Source organism: Periplaneta americana, chromosome 7 (genome assembly GCF_040183065.1).
Source record: "Periplaneta americana isolate PAMFEO1 chromosome 7, P.americana_PAMFEO1_priV1, whole genome shotgun sequence".
NCBI classification, from domain to species: Eukaryota; Metazoa; Arthropoda; class Insecta; order Blattodea; family Blattidae; genus Periplaneta; species Periplaneta americana.
Genome location: NC_091123.1, coordinates 16,336,968 through 16,349,718, shown reverse-complemented (window position 1 = coordinate 16,349,718; position 12,751 = coordinate 16,336,968).

The following is a 12,751-nucleotide window of genomic DNA, read 5'->3' as shown; positions in this document are numbered from 1 at the left end:
TTAATTATCCAGAATCAAGTAGACCAATAGAAAATGAACATGACTGTGATGCCGAATACAATAGCAAGCGTTAACATAAACATATTCTAACACGTCATTAGTGATAATTACATATGAACTGTTAAATCAGTGAAGGAAAGAAATATCGTTTTAAAATCTGCAAATATATCAGAGAATTAATACGGAATAATAGTCACATGAAAGCTTACTTTAATAAGCACACTTATATTTATTGCGGATGCAGTGCTAATATTAATATCAATCATTTTAGTATTTATGAACATAATCTATTCTAAACAATTAAAAATGCTAAAATAGTAATTGCCAGCTAGGCCTATATCTTGATTTAATGCAGCTTGTAACGTATGTTCCTGGCAGCCATGATTCACGCTTTAACAGGATGTTAAGGATTTAACTGTGGGAATAGGCTGTGTTAATTTAACAGTGGATTTAGCATAATGTTAGAAGTAACAACAGTTGATGAAACATCTATTCTGTTAAATTTACTGTTAAACTGCCTTAACAACACGTTAAATACTTAACACAGGTTGGTGAAACTGGGGCTAAGTCCAACAAATATTGTCTATTGGCGATACCGCATCTTTACCAGAATCCAACGAACCTCTAATGTTAATTATTTGGAAAGTAATATTCATACTGAGTCAATACTCAAATTCCAAAATAATTATATTTTCCAAAATTTCCATTAATCTCCGCCATGAGTACAAATCAATCTCCAACAATCTCCGTCGGCACCAATATTAACAGAAGACAAATGATAAAATTATCAACAGTAGACCTAATCTCACTAGAGGTTTTGATTTATCTAGAGAAAATCAAAACTCGAGTGGGATTTAATTGACTATTACACGATTAGAAGAAAGTATATAAAGTAACAAAGTACTTCAATACAATTAAATATTAATTGGCTTACGAAAATACAATTGTCTTCAAATGTATTATTGTACCATCTCAACATTACGCTAGATGCCAGTAGTGTTTTATGATTATGTTGTTATCAGTTGTGCCAACTATGGAATTTTCATTGAACTCTGTGGGCGGTTACTAGTCAAGAAGGCTTTGTTGATTCAATTTCATTTTTATTAAAACATTTGCATTTCACTTCAATCATCCAGATCCCAGTAATCAACGTCACTTGACATGATTTTCAATAAATCTTAGTATTAAACAATCTCTGATAGGCTACATGACTATACATAATATCATATAGCAGAAGCTGTAACAAACATAACCTAAATAATATAAAAAAAGTGTGAGAAAAGTTTTAATTAGGGATGATGAAATAAAGAAGAAATGTTTTAATTAACGATGATGAAATAAAAAATAAACATGAATAATTTTAAAAGAAACAATTATTGAATGTACAGTTTTCAAATTTGAATATTTTAGTAATTGGTGGTTCAGTTGATGTTATATTGGACGTGTGCGTAAAAGAAGTGAACTCGTTTATGTATATGGTATATCCCTCAACTTATTCAGGATTTCAGAATGGTGGTCTTCATATATGATCTTTATTAATTCTTGTTCTTGAATGCCAATGCGAGTCATATTTCAAAGTGCTGTGCATCGACTGGAGTGGTTTGTAATTTTCTGTTTTTTTTTTTTTTTTTTTTTTTTTTTTTGACGTCCAGATCAGTGCAGTTTGAAATGTTGGCAAGCAAAGAAACAAATGCTAGGGTAGTGATAAAAATAAACAAATGCTAAGGACGCGATAAAATTAAACAAATGCTAGGGACGCGATAAAATTGTGCGATAAACAGCCAAGATTGGTTGAAAGACGTCCTTTCGTACCGTTTTATTGGTCAAAAGTAGTGTGACGTAGTAAAAGTGTAATAGTCTCATAATTACCTGCTCCTGGACTTGCGGTTGTTGACGTATAATAATAATAATAATAATAATAATAATAATAATAATGATTTATTTAACCTGGCAGAGTTAAGGCCCTACGGCCTTCTCTAACACTCAACCAGGAGTAAAACTGCGTTACAAAAAACACTACAAGTTTACAAAGTACACTACAATTTTACAGACAAAACAGAATAAGATAATAATAATAAAATGTAAACAAAAAGTGAGTAGAAATCAGACATATTATATAACATACAGAAAGAAAGAAAAAAGCATAATAAAATGTGAACAGCAGGTCAAAATAAATGAGACATACAAAGTATAAAAATTAAGACTATTATTTATGATGATAATAATAATAATAATAATAACAATAATAATAATAATAATAATAATAAAATAATAATACTAATAGTAGTAATTAAATAGTGCAGTACAAAGCATACAATGAATACAATATTTTTAAGTACACACAGTAAGGAAAATTATGATTATTTATAGCTCAACTTATCACATTATAGATATACCATTATCGGAAAATATGAAAAAAATATATAAAATAAGTTAAATATCACTAGAACATAAAAAAGAGTGAATACGTGGAAACATGCAATACAACACTTGTCATAATAGTAAGTTAGTTTGGCAACTCGTCATGGATTTGAAAGATTTCAGTGTTCGGCAGCACTTGACTTCAGGCGGCAGAGAGTTCCAGTGACGAGAGGTAGCAACAGTGAAAGATGAGGAATACAAAGATGACGTGTGAAGTGGAATTTCTAGCGTGTTATCGCGTTCTGATCGAGTATTAATATTATGATAGCGAGAGAGAGTATGAAAACTAGCGAATAAATAATAGGGGGATGAAATGTGCATAATTCGATATAAGAGAGAAAGTGAGTGCAGATTTCTCCTCTCATGTAACCTAAGCCATGATAACTTCTCGAAATAAGGTGAGATATGATCATAGTATCGAACATTACAAATGAAGCGGATGCACGCTTTATGAACACGCTGTAGTTTCTGAGCGGAATCAATCCTGAGATCACTGAACAAAACGTCGCAATAATCGAAGTGAGATAGAATGAGTGTCTGACCAGCGTCTGTTTTAATTTAGATGGATACTGATATAATCTTTTTAGTGAATGAAGAATAGAGAATGCCTTCTTACATGTACAGGGACATCATTTTATTTTTACTAACATTTTTAATATTAACCTGGCTATACCTTTTGCTACCCCTTCCCACGACTGGAGTTCGATGATACGGCGTAAAATAAAAACAAATCACTTTACTAGGTATAGGAGGGAAGAAAAGTAGTTAATCCATTTACGTAAACTTGGAAATATCGCAATTTCGAGTTTGATAATTTTCTTTAAGTTTTTGTGTAATCAAAATACAGTACTGTATTAACAATAAGTGTTTTTACTCACGAACTGAGTTATCCATGCGACCATATTCATTCTGCAGTGTATATTATACTGTCTGCAATACATTAGCGTACAATATAGAGAATGAAGTTAAATTGTAAAATAATCATAATATGGATATTTAAACACATTTTTGAAAATGGTGACAGTTCATTTCGATACAGGGTTCAGTACTTTTGTGCATATTATCGCACTATAGACTATTGTACCTAATTCCAATTACCAGTTTCGTCCTTCGTACTAATAACTCATGTTGACTTAATTCTGTACCTACTCTGTAAAAACGTACCTTACGTACTGTAAATTCAATCTTCACTTCTGTCCGATCCGAAAAAATAAAATTACTTAGACATTCTATCTACTGTCCGTCCAAGTAGTTATGTCGTAGGATCGTAGAAAGGGGGGAAATCATTTGACAATTAATTATTTAACGAGGCCCTTTTATTTAAGTTATTTTAAACAGTTGCAAAATATTACGTAGACGTCCAATTCCTAACAGAAATTAATGTTTTAGAAAAGACTAAGACAGCCCAGCCACTAGCCTTTTCAGCGGCGTGAGCAGAAGCAGGTGGGGAAAATCGAGATGCGACGTAGGCAAACGGACGACAGCACCTATGCGAAAATATGATTCAATATTGAAAGCTGTTTCGTCACTAGAAAACGCGAACATATTTCTAGAACGTACTATACTCAGTACTGCTTGCCTGCATGTACGCGGCCTTGGTTGTGTTGGAAGTTTACTAGTAGAAGGGGTGGGAGTGAAGTACATTCAAAAACTCAGGTACAATAAAAATTGAAGTAAAAATAAAATGATGTCCCTGTATATTTAATATGCGTATCAGAATTGAGATTAGATTCGAAATGCACTCCGCACGTATGCATAACATGAGCGTGAAGATCATGGAGTTGGCGAGCTAGAGAGGGACCTTTTCTTTCATCCGAACTCTATAATTGGGTTGAGTTGAAGGGATTTCAATAACAGCCAGTTACAAGTAGCCCGGCCCGCTTATCTCTTACACCCGTCTTGTTTTGTCGCTCTGAAACCCCTATGCTTTGCGTCGTCGTTTCAAGGATTCGTCGCCGGAGACGTAACACAAGTCTTGGGGTTCTCATACTATTAGTCTTTTGAGAACTGCCGTGGAAAATCATTCCCAATCACACCATCCCTCTGTGAACCTAAAACTTGTTTCTCTCCCTTGGTCCTTAACCTTTTCCCTCAGTGGCAGACTGGCATTCATTCCTTTGGTTTTAGAAGACCCCCTCTTTCCCTTCCTCACAGCATACAAGATGCGTCTGGAATGCGAAATGCGTTTTCTAGGGAGAAAAAAAGGAAGAAGAAGAATCTTTCAATACCTGAGAAGCGGGGGATTTTTGTTACATTAGTAACAGGGACTTTATCCGATCAGCTTTGCAATACATCGGCATCTTACATGATTAGATCTTTCGTATTCTGGCTTTGGTGGAAGAGTGGAATAATGCACTGAAGAGTGCAAAACCAAGTATAGAAAGGACTGAGTTGTACGTAACTGAAGAGGAATGATTTGAATTACGTACAACTCTGAACTACATATAAATAAGGTTTGAAAACAAGATAATTTTCGAAAAAACTAGGAATCAGAGAGAGTTGGGACTCTGGGAGTACGTAAGGACACTGGTAGAGTTTGCCAGCTGTTTTGTATGCTTTACTTTATCTCAAAATAAATTAAAATTTCTCCAAAACTATAGCAGATAAACAAATAAAATTTTCACCATTCATAAAACAGATTCTGCTGAGTTGACTGATACCCACACTAAGCAACTAGGATTATTTTCTTTTAGTTGACAATAATTAAATCCTGGAGTGAACATTTTCGTTTGGAATAATTTTCTCAGAAACTACAATATTTCTTAGAACTTTATATTAAAATTTGTATACACATTGTTCCTTAGTAGTTTGGCATTTCAGGTGAAATAGTTTTGACATAAAGCATTAATTATTGCTTTTTTAAATGTAATTAACTCAAAATTATAGTAACGATTCTGTTAATTATTGAGTGAAGCTTATGACGAAGAGGACTTTTCTCAAGTAATGTTACGAGAGATTTTCATTTTCAGAAATATTTACGAGTAAACAAAGAGTGAAACTATTTTTGCGTATTTACAAATATGAGTGGAGCCTTCAAATGATCTTCTAAATTGTATGCATAAGGTTGAAACATTGCGCTCGGGCGTGGGTTCGATTCCCGCTTAGGCTGGATTTTTTCCGAGGTTTTCCCCAACCGTAAGGCAAATGTGAGGTAATCTTTGGAGCTTCAAAATAGGCAATAGATGCACATGTCATAAATTATGAAATATTGCGCCTTTGACGTTGAAATGTGTAGCAGCCACATATATAGTGTGATCCGTTTGGGTATGGATAAAATAAAAACCCCGTAAAACATTTACTACTGAACTTTGTTTGTTGAAGCTTTATGCATACAACACTGAAAGATGGGAGATTCTTCAGAGCTCAACATGACCCCCATTGCTCTCCCTGCATAACTCACAACGGTGATGCAATTCAGCCCATGTCCGTTGTAACATAAGAGGGGTGATTTGTTGAAAAGCTTGAGTAAATTTTACTCTCAGATCATCAATGTTCCTGGGTTTCTGTGAATAGACAATGTCTTTAACAAAACCCCACACGAAGAACTCAGGAGGGGTTAGATCTGGGGAGTTTGGGGGCCAAGCCAAAAGATAGCTGCTTCTCGTACTGGGTTTCGTCTGCGATCTCCTTCATGTTTTTCTTTAACACAGAACCTGGTTCTACAAATGCTCGATACCACAACATTATGGAATCGTATTTAGGTACATTACGCACACCATACTCACGTCGAAATTCCCTTTGCACTCTTTTAACACTCTCAAATTTATCACACCAAAGAACACATTGTGCCCGCTGTTGATTTGTAATAGCCATTTTAATCATCTACGATTTTCATTTGTCCTTTCAGATTAAGCATTGTTGATTGTCATATATGGAAACTCCCTTCTTTTAATCTTAATATCTGTAGTGCTCGGGAAAAATTACATAAGTCACAAATGTTAATTTTACAGGAGAAGGAAAAAAACTGTCTTCACACTGGTTTATGTCGATTTGATTTTCTTCTGTATGAATTATTGTAATGGGAGAAATACTTATGTCTCTTTTCCCAAACGAGCAGATGTTCCTTAAGTTGTCAATAAATGAATAAAAAATGTTTGTGGAAACTGACTTATGCCACTTTTCCCAAGCACTGCAGATATAACTAGCGAGCAATTTTTCCTGCTATCATAATAGATTTGTAATAATAAATTAATATTATCCATATTCTAGGTATATAAATCTAGGTATTTATATGGATAAAAGTTTAAATTGGAACATTCAAGTTGCAGAAACCTGCAAAAACGTATTCTCATATCCACTCGCTTAGACGATTGAAGAATTTTCTACCCTTTTCCATGAAAAAAATGTTAGTGCAAACACTCGTGATGCCCCACTTCGATTACTGTGATATTCTGCTTACTGACCTAAGCGTTACTTCGGCGCAGAGACTACAACGTGTTCATAATATGTGCGTCCGTTTCGTCTGCAATATTCGCCGGGCTGATCACGTAACACCATCCCTCGAAATGTTGTCCTGGCTCCGTCTAGAAGATCGTAGGAAAATCCACTGTCTTTCCCTTCTCTTTCACATATTGCATTTCTCCACCCCTGTCTATCTTGCGTCTCGTTTTCAAAATTTATCCACCCATCATAACCTAGACACACGATCACAACACTCCTCAATATTATCCATTCCCTCCCACCGAACATCCTCATATTCATCTTCTTTCACTGTGGCTGTTCCTCGGCTTTGGAATTCCCTACCGAGTTATGTCAGGGACTGTCAGACATCAAACCAATTTAAGAATAGACTAACGAAATATTTTTCTAACAATTCTTGTTAACAATAATAGCTGTTTCAGGTTTCTCATTGTTTAATGGTTATACGAGTAGGGGAAGTCCGTGTAACTTGGACCAGTGTGTAACTTGATCCACCGATTCAATCACTATTTCCAGGATAGTTTGCAAGGTACTTTATACAGCGCTTTGAACCTTCTACATGGTAGGCAACTGTCCATAAATCTCATTATGAAGGGTTGGCTTGACATGGTCATAACGGTGTCGAACATTCTGTCCCCAAATTCTTCAAATCTTTTCACAATAGTTTGACAGCGTGTTGTGCGAAGACGTTTAGAAATACAAGACTGCCTTATACATAGGAAGAAATACCAGTGTTTGAGGTAAGTTGAGTGAAATTTATATCAATGTTTGTAAAGTAGTTTTTACGTAAATAATTTTTAAGTGTTTCTTTTACAATGCGTGTAAATTGAACCATCACAAAGCGTGTAACTTGAGCCAATGCTAAAATGTACCAGCCCTTACAATATAACAAATTTAGAAGATAAAATTGTCCATTATTTCTTCACTAGTGTGAATTTCCAAAAATCAGAGGTCAGTGGATGAAAATTTTGTAAGGACATATAATTATAATATTATTTATATAATATTACATAAATAATAATATTATAAAACATTACTTTAGTTTATTTCAATGTTAATAATATTTTATTTCTTAAATTATGTAATAAGACTTCGTTTCATTTGGTGGGTCGACAATTACAACTATTTAGCGAATTCTGCTTTCGCCATTTGTTTACAGATGACTACAAGACAGGCAAGAAAAGCGAAGGGAGTGTATGGGAAGTGGAAAGAAGAAAATCTGCAACTCGCTTTAGTTGCAATATCGGAAGGGGTTGGCGTCAATGAGGCTGCACGAAGGTATAATATACCTAGTGCCACCCTTAAAAGATACAACAAAAGGAAAGATGCTAAAATTAGACAGCCCGGTCACCCACTTGACTTGTCACAAGGGGTGGAAAATGATCTTGTGACACATCTTCTGCAGCTAGAAAAAATTTTCTATGGGTAAATACAGTACAGCAAAATGTATATTAAGGCCTACATTAGGCCTACAACTTAATTCAATCAAACTTAATATAGGCCTAATACTTAATCTGCTTATTCTTTAATTTCAGACTGACACAGAGAAGTGTTATGCAATTAGCATACGAGATTGCAGAGAAGAATAAACTTGCCACTCGGTTTAACAAGGAAACGAAGTCTGCCGGCAAAGAATGGTTTTCCGGCTTTATGAAGCGCCATCCCGAACTTCGCCTTAGGCAGCCAGAAGCCACATCACTTGCCAGGGCTTCAGGATTCAACAGGGTTGTAGTCGGCAAGTTCTTTGACACATTGGAACAACTTGTCGACCAACACAAATTAACTGCTGCCAGAATATTCAACATGGACGAGACATCCCACACTGTCGTTTAACGCCAAGAGAAGATTCTGGCACAGAGGGGAAAACATCATGTTGGAGCCATTTCTTCGTGTGAGCGAGGTCAGAATATTACAGGAGTGTATGCCATGAGTGCGAGTGGCTTCTTTGTACCTCCTATGCTGATTTACGCTAGGAAAAAAATGGAGTCTCTCACATTTGGAGCACCTCCTAACACCATCTTCCGCTGCCAGGATAAGGGATGGATGGATTCTGACACATTCTGTGAATGGATTAGGCACTTCATTAGAACTGTCAAACTCAGCCCTGAGGAGAAAGTATTGTTGATTTTAGATGGTCACAGTAGCCATACGCAGTCGCTGAAAGCGATTGAGATCTGCCGTCAGTACGGTGTGATTATGTTATCTCTACCGTCGCACTGCACGCACCGTCTCCAAGCGCTGCACGTGTCGTTCTTCAAACCTCTGAACACATTCATGTCAGCTGCCATATCAACGAAGATGAGGGGCACTTCCAGGACAGCGGCTGAATGTCCAGCACATTGCCTCACTGGTAGGAGTGACATTCCACAGAGCAGCAAATATGCAGATTGCAATGAATGGCTTCAGGCACACTGGTCTTTGGCTGTCGACCGAAATGTGTTTTCAGAGGCTGATTTCGCGCCTTCTTTGGTGACCGATCGGCCTTTGAATGGTGAGCCATCACCATCAGCATCTCGGGCAGCAGAAGTGGAAGGAGCAACAACAGCAGCATCAGCAGAGAAAAAGATGGGAGACAATGTGGAGCTACTTTCTGGTCTCACAGAATATGTGTCAGTGAAGGAAATAAGCCCTTTGCCTTCGTCTTCAAAATCTGGACAGAGAAAATCCGGAACGAGATACATTGCATCTGGCGTGGTGCTGACCGCTACACCACACAAGAATGCTCTGCAGCAACAATCAGATGGGAAGGCCGCAAATAAGAGAAAATTATTTGATTCGAAAGTTAAGGTGACATCCAAAACACGCTGTGTTATTTGTGGTGAAAGTGAGAACAAAGACTGGATTCAGTGCAATCGGTGTGGAAAATGGGCCCACGAAGAATGTGCAACAATTACAGATGAACTATTTTATTACTGTTGTATGTGAAATCATTGCTTGACACAAATTTTTGTTTGAATAAACAACATTACAGGAGTTAAATGTGTTTAATATGCCTGGTCCAAGTTACACGATCCTCTGGTTCATATTACACGACCCTGGCTCAAGTTACACGGCTTCAAAATTTTGGTTAAATTTTATTTTTGAAGTACTAGAATTAAAATTAGTGAAGTCTTATTTTACTTAGGGATTTATTATGGCAATATACCATCATAAAAAATTCAGGGACATTTTTCTCAATATGATAAGTGAGTTACGGCCGTTCAAACTTAGGTGGTCCAATATACACGGTCTTCCCCTATATATCACAGATAAATATCTAAATTATCTCATTATTATTATTATTATTATTATCATTATTATTATTATTATTACTATAACTATTTCTTACCAACATTTATTATTGTCACACTAACATTACTTATCCAACTTTCATTATTTACTTTCATGTTGTTTTATGGTAGATGAAATTATTGGGGATCATCAGTGCGGTTTTCGGCGTAATAGATCGACTATTGATCAGATATTTTGTATTCAACAGATAATGGAAAAAAATAGGAGTATAAGGATACAGTACATCAGTTATTCATAGACTTCAAAAAGGCATATGACTCGGTTAAGAGAGAAGTATTATATGATATTCTTATTAAATTTGGTATTTCCAAGAAACTAGTTCAATTAATTAAAATGTGTCTCAGTGAAACATACAGCAGAGTCCGTAAGGGTCAGTTTCTATCTGATGCTTTTCCAATTCACTGCGGGCTAAAGCAGGGAGATGCACTATCACCTTTACTTTTTAACTTCGCTTTAGAATATGCCATTAGGAAAGTTCAGGATAACAGGCAGGGTTTGGAATTGAACGGGTTACATCAGCTTCTTGTCTACGCGGATGACGTGAATATGTTAGGAGAAAATACAGAAACGATTAGGAAAAACACGGAAATTTTACTTGAAGCAAGTAAAGCGATCGGTTTGGAAGTAAATCTCGAAAAGACAAAATATATGATTATGTCTCGTGACCAGAATATTGTACGAAATGGAAATATAAAAATTGGAGATTTATCCTTCGAAGAGGTGGAAAAATTCAAATATCTTGGAGCAACAGTAACAAATATAAATGACACTCGGGAGGAAATTAAACGCAGAATAAATATGGGAAATGCGTGTTATTATTCGGTTGAGAAGCTCTTATCATCCAGTCTGCTGTCCAAAAATCTGAAAGTTAGAATTTATAAAACAGTTATATTACCGGTTGTTCTTTATAGTTGTGAAACTTGGGCTCTCACTCTGAGAGAGGAACATAGGTTAAGGGTGTTTGAGAATAAGGTGCTTAGGAAAATATTTGGGGCTAAGCAGGATGAAGTTACAGGAGAATGGAGAAAGTTACACAACACAGAACTGCACGCATTGTATTCTTCACCTGACATAATTAGGAACATTAAATCCAGACGTTTGAGATGGGCAGGGCATGTAGCACGTATGGACGAATCTAGAAATGCATATAGAGTGTTAGTTGGGAGACCGGAGACCTTTAGGGAGGCCGAGACGTAGATGGGAAGATAATATTAAAATTGATTTGAGGGAGGTGGGATATGATGATAGAGACTGGATTAATCTTGCTCAGGATAGGGACCGATGGTGGGCTTATGTGAGGGCGGCAATGAACCTTAGGGTTCCATAAGAGCCATTTGTAAGTAAGTTGTTTTATGGTCTAGATATTAATGTAATAACTATGTAACCAATTGTATTCAATTAGAATTAGAGTCTGACTGGGCGGAAGAGAAGGCCTACTGGCCTTAGCTTTGCCAGATTAAATAAATTATTATTATTCAAACGGATCAGACTGTATATAGAAATAGTTCTAAAACCTCATGCAACAGGAAATTAAAAAAAAATTGTTCCCCGTGTAATGAGACGTAACTTTCCCTGTGTTCTCGGAGTTCATTTGTTGAACCGTTTCCATGGTGTTTAAGTTTGTGCGGAATGTTTCAGTGTAAGGACAATCTTAACGTCAGAAATGGAGTTAGTTTTAACGTTCCAGCACGAAGATATTGCTAAATGGTTGTCGTTTTAAGATAACGGTAGATTGCATTTGTTTCTCTTAAATAGATTTTATCTCGTGCCCTGCTCTCATCGCCGTCCTGTGCCAGGAATGTAATTTTCTCAAGAAAGTTGAACCGTTCCCAGGCCAGGAGCACTATCTCTTTTGAAGCCATAAATACGGAAACAGCGCTGTCGTACTTGATGTCACGACTTCAGTTTAATATTGACTGTCTGAAAAGCCTGGCGCTCAGCGGAATGACTTCCGAACGATCCGCTTTGTACCTCTTGCAGCGGGGCTTTACTTCGCTCTATCGACACTATTCAAAACACTCTGATTGAAAGTTGTTTATGAAAGATATCAACACCATCCCACCACCACAGTCGTCATCATCATCATCATCATCATCATCATCATCATGTCATCATCATCATAATCATCATCATCAAGTCGTTTTCGGAGGTTTTCGAGTTATCATTTCAACCGAAGTTTTTAGCATGCTTCCTGTTAGAGCATACATGGGCATCGTGCCTCACTTGACAATTAGTGTCTCACTGACCTTCACAGAGCTTATCGCTCTGAGTGACATCATCTTCACAGTCCCCGTTCCTCCCTCACGTAGCTCCTAGGCGTGGGCAGGTTTTACATTAGTTTCATAAGCAATATTAGCGGTGGCATAATGGCATTATCAAAGCAGTGTGTACGCGTTAGAAAACGATTATTCCATGAGAAATGGTAGGAAGAGTTTTTTTGCTGTTTAGAAGAGGAGAACATACGATGTATGTTATGCTCGAAAATCCTATTAGGCATTAATAAATTTAATATACAACGACATTACTCCTTATGTTATAAAGAACATGCTGAATTAGAAGGTAAGCCAAATTAAATGTTATTTTCCCGTACTATTCCGAAGAAAATTTACGATCTTAACAT